This window comes from Pelophylax lessonae (assembly GCF_965119305.1).
Source record: "Pelophylax lessonae genome assembly, chromosome: 2".
In the NCBI taxonomy this organism is placed as follows: domain Eukaryota; kingdom Metazoa; phylum Chordata; class Amphibia; order Anura; family Ranidae; genus Pelophylax; species Pelophylax lessonae.
Genome location: NC_138769.1, coordinates 420,196,621 through 420,204,639, shown reverse-complemented (window position 1 = coordinate 420,204,639; position 8,019 = coordinate 420,196,621).

Below are 8,019 nucleotides of genomic sequence, written 5' to 3'. Positions count from 1 at the left end.
AGCTAGCATGTCAACAAAGTTGCGCATTTTTGTTTGTAATGCTGTAGCAGCCTCCTTAATTTTTTCGAGTTCTGAGCAACATTGCAAAGCCTCAACTGTCATCCTGGCTATTGTGCAACTAGGAATATCATGACCTGTTAATAAAAAATAATATATTAAGTACATGCCAAGCAACTAGATGAGGTCATAATATCTAAACATTTTGGATCAAGTTCATCCTAAACTAATTAAGAGTTAGTACCTACCCTGTGCATTGTTGTGTGTAACCAGCTTGCCCTTATGACACCTATACTACTATGAAAGTACACAGTGCAAACATTATGTTCTCTTTACACTGGTGTCTGTGGCTCATCAACGATTCCACCTGTTGGCACAAACAGCTCACTACCTACACCTCTTCCTCCCCCATGGTAATGCACTTTCTAATATGTACATTAGCACTGTATGGTTTCACACCTTGCTAATGTAGCAAACAGTGATGTTGTGTGAAAAAGGTGTGCATGAACAATAAGAAAAGCTGCAAACTAGGAAAATATATGTTATGTAGAAAATGTGAATCATGTGCGCAAAACTTATAAATAATGTGTCGAATATATAATCATATAGTGACAAATCAACAAAAATGGAGTAAATTTTTGATGATTTGTCACTATATGATTATATATTTGACACATTATTTATAAGTTTTGCCTACCTGATTCACATAATGTAGCAAACAGGTAGTTCCTTTGAAGCATTACATCAAATACACCAAACAAGAAATACACTAGAAACAACATTAGAATAATACTTAGTTGGGCACAAAACTGGCTCCCCAACACTTGTTTCTTTTTCTTGATTTTGGGGAGACGCACTCGGAATGATGCTCGGAATGCTGGCAGGGGATCTTGTATCAGAAATGTCAACATCAGATCCGGCTGGAGGTGACAGATCCCATGGCTCAAATGAGGGAACCTCTGCAATGTCCATTTTGTCTGAAATACAACAATAGAAGGTTAAACAATCATCCCAAAAACACATATTTTTCGTATCCCATTGAAAAACATTCTGTGCCTACCAACCTTGATGTTGCTGTGGTGGTATGCTTATGTGCTGCACACTTGTTGACTCCACCATGCTGCATTCTGGACTACTTTCCATTTCCTCCCTAGTGGTCACAGTGGGTTTTCTTGGTTCTTTTTCTACATAATTATAAAAATGTTGCATGTCAGAAAATTCACAGGAGGGAAATTAGCTACGACATGGTGCACTGCTTGACAGCTAGTTTCACATAAAAGATTCAGACATGTACATGGTTACCTCCTAAAAACTAGGGACATTAATGTTTGACTCAGCATAGGAAACAATTACCTTTTTGGGAATGTGTCACAGCATCAGGGCCCATGTCCTTTGTTTCTTCATCCAACGTGGATGGAGCAGCCACTGTCGATACCCTTCTCCTCATCTTTTGTCGTTCTTTTATTTTCATTTTTCGTTTTTGCCCTATTTAAAGGTAAAAAAAATCATATGGAACAAATATGAGTCTGTAAAGAAAATTCTTAGCAAAAAAGAAAATTCTTTGCAAAAAAATGCATATATAGTTTACTGTGGATTCCTGTCTTTTAATGTAATATACAAATAAATCATCAATATATAAATAAAATCAAGACATGGCCAATAAAAAAATAACAAGTACAGTTTTCATATACATTAGTATCTATACATTTCTATACAACATACACCAAATATACCCAATACATATTGCTTGAAAAACAAATGTTGCTTACTTTTTTCAGGATATGATGGATGTGACCTAGCTGTTCTTGCTCCTGATGTTTCAGATCTGACCATCTTTTTCTTATTTGGTCCTTTGATCGATCCACCCCATAAATCTTGTTTAAAGCTGAGATCACCTTATCCAGAATTCTGTCTTTTCTTGAGTTGGGCCTTTCATAATTCTGCAGCCTGCCATCATAGTCATTTTTTCTAGTATGGCCACCATCTCCACCATTTCACCCTTGCTCATTGGTGTGGCTTTTGGTTTTTTCTTCGCCCAACCACTGCGGCCTTCACTGGAACTCTGCGATTCAGCCATCTCCTCCACTAATCTTCCGCGACTCACGTGTGTGTGTGTCGCATGCAGCCTAATATTCAGCACGTACACGCCCCTGCGTCAGCGCGCCACTGGAGGCGGAGTTTACGCATGTGCTGTATTTAAAGGACGCCAGATCGTTCGCTCGTCAATTCGCCATCGGACAGATCATTTCGAGGAGCACGATCGATCGGTGAACCACAATTCTTCCGAACAAACAAAGGTACGACTTTTGATTCAAAAGTGGGTGTTTTGGGCCCTATACAGCTTATATTGGGCCTATCTTTATTATGTGACAAAATACATAATCTTTGACTATGTACAAAATACATCATAATGGTAGACAAATTTACCTCTCCGTAATTTTTGCAACTATTCATTGATGAATACCGCAAATTGCCATGTTTGTGGAAGGTCAAGAGCCGGGAATATTCCAACAAACAATTAAAAAGTGAGGCCTACCAAAAATGGGCGGAGTTATGCAAACCGATTTGCCCTAATGCTGACATCAATTATGTCAAGGGCAAAATCGGAAACCTCCGCAGCACCTACAAAAGGGAGCTAAACAAAATAAAAAGTCGGAGAAGTCAGGAGCTGGTACCGAGGAAATCTACATCCCAAGGCTCTGGTATTTTGAGAGCCTGCGGTTCCTGATGGAACAAGCCGAATCCATGCCATCCCTGTCCATGCTCCCTTCAACTTCAGCAGAGGGCTCTTGTGCTGCAAGCCAGGAGGAAGATATCCTGGAGCCAAACTTGACACAGGTATAGCATTTCACAATATATTGTCTGCAATAAACATAATGATGCAATAAAATATTATCAAGACAATAATTCACACTTAATGTAAAGTCTGCTATTTGGTTAAAATAATCCAACAAACATGACTTTTTATATGCACTATAACATTATAATAAATTGTTAATTTCATCAACAGAAAAGTGTCACTGTGGAGGAGGCAAGTGCAAGCCTGGAGTCTGTGGAGCCGTCTGTATCCACCCAACCTTGGAGGAGATAACTATTGCTTTTCTGGGCCAGGCCTCTATAGCCCTACAGAGGAAGCCAGATGAGGCAGAGTCATTTGGCTCTCTCACTACAAACAAATTACGCCAAATGTGCAGCAGCGGCAAAGGGCAGAGCTCCTCATCCTCCAGGTGCTCAATAGAGGGGTGTTGGAAGAAATTGATGAGCACACCCACCTCTCTGATTATCAACCACCCCCTCCACCTCCACCTCCACCACAGCAACCACAGCCACCACATCCACCACAGCCACAACTGCCACATGGCAGTCAGTGGCAATATGCTCCTGATTCCCACCTACCCCCATGGTCACATGACTATACTTATTCCCAGTTATAAATTACAAGAATTTATAACATGTTTTTTCTGTTACCCCTTTTTATTTATTTATACTTTATATGAAGAGGAAATGCCCTTTTTTATGTTATATTTTGAATAAGGAGAGTATATCTATATTTATGTTGGAATTTCTTTATTTATAAAATAAATATAATGATTAACAAACTACTTGCCTATCTTTATTTTTTAATATTGAGCATATTGGGAGTAAGCAGCAATATATGTTTTATACATTAATTCAAAAATGAATAAAGGGACACATCAATAGTTAGATATTTGCAGTCATAAAACAAAGAGAATAGTGAAGAGTTTTAACAATTATTTGTTAAAAATACATGCACCATATAGAATAGCCAAATCATTATCATCATCATAACAGAACACATGCCTCTTTAACTGTAAAGTATAGAATTATGAGCAGCAGCTTCCTTCTTCTCACATTAACCAAGATGAGCATGTGCACCGCATTTCACATATTTTTTTGACTGCCGCGAGACGAAAGTTCTTTCTTGATACAATGGCTAGTTTTCTTGAGAAAATTATTCCGGGTCGTTATTTGCTTCCGATCATGCGTGTTCCGATTAGTAGATTTTTGTCTGACGAAATCTGTACTGATTGACGGAAAATCGGACGTTGTGTTGACGGCCGACAAAAATTTTATAGCCTGCACACCAGAATTTTTTCGGCCGAAAAGTCGGAGTCAGTTGTCGGAAGCATCATACTAACAAGCCGAAAATCGGCGGATCGGTCGTCGAACAAAAATTCCCGGCCGAATTTCGACACGTGTGTACGGGGCTTAAGTCTGCAGAAAAGCATACCGTATGTGCTAGAAGAGTTTCATTTTGAAATAATTATTCTTTGTCCTGAGGAATATGTTTGTCTATGAGACTGTTTGCTGTGGCACTAATTAGGCCATGTTTAAGACATATTTTGCCAGTAAAATGATAGTGCAGTGTATACAGTAAATAGGCTCATGCTCTGTTTAAAGCTGAACTCCAGCTTTACACAAAATCTTGCAAAGTTTCACAGGGTTCTCTCAGTACTAAAATTGCTTACTCTAATTTCAGTGAGGTTTACAGTGTGCATTAGAAGCTGCAGCAAATCAGATAGAACCACTTAAAGGGTAATTCCACTTTCATGGGGGAAAAAAATAGCAAATAAAGAAAATATATTATAGCGTATACAATTGTGTCACAAGTCATATTGTAATTGAAAGTTTTTTAAAAATTACCTTTCCTTTTCAATCTGCAGCACTGTAATTTTCTGAAAATGTAATGTAATACTGCTAACTGGAATAGGTCTCTACACAGAATGTGTACTGACCACACCCCAGAAACATCATTTCCTGCTTGTGTGATTGGCTCACCAATTTTCCCAGAAATCTGCCTAAGATACAAGTCAGATTTCAGGCATCCCCTGCAACAAAAATATAATTTTTGGTTGGATACTCCCAATAGGAACACGTCTAAAGGGATGCAAGCCCACAAGATTTCCTCATTAGTATGATAATTATGAAACCTCTCCCATTAGACACACTCAGTACAGAGGCACAGAGGAGCAAACAGTGATTTCTTCAGAATAACAAAAGGTAGGAATCTGCAACACACTTTGTTATAACCCATGCAATGTTCATGGGTTCATAGGGAATAGATCACCCAGAGGGGAATGTTTTTTTCTCAACAAAAGTGGAGTTATGCTTTAATTTATTGGATAGAGGACCTCCAGCAGCATCAATGTCTTTCCTCTGCAGCCTGATCTGCCCCTGGCCTGCCTCTTTCATTCTTTGGATTTATGTTCCTTAAATCATGGGGCTCAGCGTTAGGCTGGCCATACATTATACAATTTTCCTATTCAATTTCTTTTAGATTTACCTTCAACTATGTAGTGCAAGGGCCTACCTGATTGCATACAAATTGAAAGTGTTTAAGTTTGACCTCATATTATATGGTTTTGGTAAATCTAAAGGAAAACTATACAAGAAAATTGTATAATATATGGCCAACCTTACACATGGGTGTTGCCTAGGGCAGTCTACATGCAATAGCAGTCTAGGAACTTTCACTCCAGATTGACATCCACCCATCAAGAAATGTTGATATTTTCACTAATCGTCTCAGGAACTATCCCATTGCTTGTGTCAGGGCTGAGGGCTCTTGAAAAACATATTGAGGCAGGGTGATGTTTTCAGAAAGCTATGTACAGAACCCTGCTCATCTTTACTGCCAGACATGCTTTTGCCTGGAATAAATTCAGTTTTAATTTGATCATGACTGTAACTATAGACTATAATAAATTAATACAAAAATTTCTAATTTCCCAGTGTTTACAAAACTATGCCAAGGAATTACAAATTGTATTGAATTTGTTTGCAGTGTTATATCTTTTTACCCCAGTAATACATCTAGGACCCCTGTTTACCGGGTGGTAGATCATTTCATAGGTGTACAGGTCATTAGCAGACATGAAAAGCCTGGGGGACATTGCTATTTTGACAAACCTGTTACCTCTGGTTTCAAGTGGAGTAAAATCTTTTATTTTGTCAATTTTTCTTTCACATAAACAATATATAATTGAACTGCCTCAGTCTTTCAGGACATGTACTCCCCCAGCTTTCTTCCCTGCATCAAAGCAGCATAGATTTAACAGGTCAATTTGTGATAATAGCTTTCACCTAGATTCACCTGGTCAGTCGATTTCAAGGGAACAGCATGTATCCCTAATTATCTTCCATGTTCGGTGAGGCTTGTTCACACAAACTATACACAGAGTATAGAACAAGTGGTGCCCATAGCAATCAAATTCAAGCTGTCATTTTTCTATTGACTGTTATTAAACCGTACACCTTATTGACTGTTTTGAGCAAAATCATTTTTTTTTTCTAGCTTCATATTTTCAGAATCCTCCAAATGTTTCACTGATTTAGGAAAATTACTCATTAAAAAATCATCAGTGAAAATGCATATCAGTTTGTGCTCATTATGTTTTTACTTTATGGTTTGACCTATAGTGGCACAATAACTGGTTCCATTTCTCAGACGTTTCTCATAACATAATTGGTTTGCTTTTGAATGTAACTGCATTGTATAATAGCTATTTGGCACTTAGAGCACTGATGTGAGTTGGTGGACAAGCTTTATTCCCTGCTAAAACTTCAAATTTTGATGGATCATCATTTTTATTTCTTTAAAACCTTACGCTTCATGCAATAAAAAAAAAAAAACACAGAAGTAATCAGCTTTTACATTTTTTTAAAAAAGAGCTTGTGCGCTCCTTAGTGTAAAAAAGCTCACCAGTGCAAATGCAATCTTTAGTATCTACCCCCTTCAACTGCATTCAATACTTATAAGATCACCTCACCCCAGATTCCCTTAAGCCTGGTACACATGGGCCAAATATTGACCAGTATTCAACAGAAACCTGCCGGCATTCGGTCTGTGTGTACAGCAGCCTGTCCGACAGAAACTGGCCGAATATCCGACTTCTGTAGATCAGGCATGCTGGAAAAACAGCAGCCAATCGACACCCGATCTGTGCTGGCATTCAATGCCTGCAAGCGCTGACTGTGTGTACTGGCAGGGGGGCAGTCCCCCTGTCAGAACACATTAGCTCAGCGAGATCGCTGTACTAACATTGCATAAATAGTACAGCGAGCTCCTTGTGCGCTCTTCAATTTTTTTTCCATTCAGCCTGCTGGGTTGAAGGAAAAAAAACTTAAAGTCTGAACAAGGCAAAATCATGAGCACCTTAAGACACAGACAGCATTCTGAATTTACTCTGTATATGTATTTTCATTATTTTGTGTTTCAACTTTTTCTTTTATGGTGCTCATACACATTTCTATCTAGATGGTCAATAATTTGATCTAATTAGGGGTCCAATTGTGTCCGGCAAAAAACATGTGAGGGTATTTATTGATCAATGTCATTTTATTTTCAATTCAAAGATCAAACATTGAAACAGGTTGAAGAATGTTTACAAATTTAAACATATAAATGATTAAATTAAGCCCCCATTCACGCTGAATGCGGCCTTTAAATTGTGCTACATCAGTGTGATTTCAAAGCTGAAGGACAGTGTGATTTCATCTGCAGCTTGCCAACATCTTTGCAATGTCATTGCAAGTCGCACATGAAATTTTCAAAAATAGCGCAGGAATTGTTTTTCGAATCGCACTACTTGAAATCCATATAAAGACATTGGATGCAACTTCTGGTGTGATTTATAAATCGCATGTTGCACCTGAAGTCACACTGATGCGAACCGGGGCTAAATGAACTTGTATGTTAAAACAAATATTTTGTGTCAATTTTGTGTCAAAGCAAACAAAAACAACTAAATATTTTACATATAGTATATTATTTAAAATCCCAACCAATTCCAGAAACAAAATATGATGCAGACTTGTCTGTGGCCATCAATGTTTCTTAAGCTTGTGATTTTTGGAATTCTAAACTGGGCAGTATAGCACTAATATACAAAGCACTGTTTACTAAAACAGTATACAACATTTAAAAAAGGCAAAAGATAAAACTAGATCAGTGTTGGTCAATGTAAAAAATGTTAGATTAAAATGTTTCTTTAAAGACGT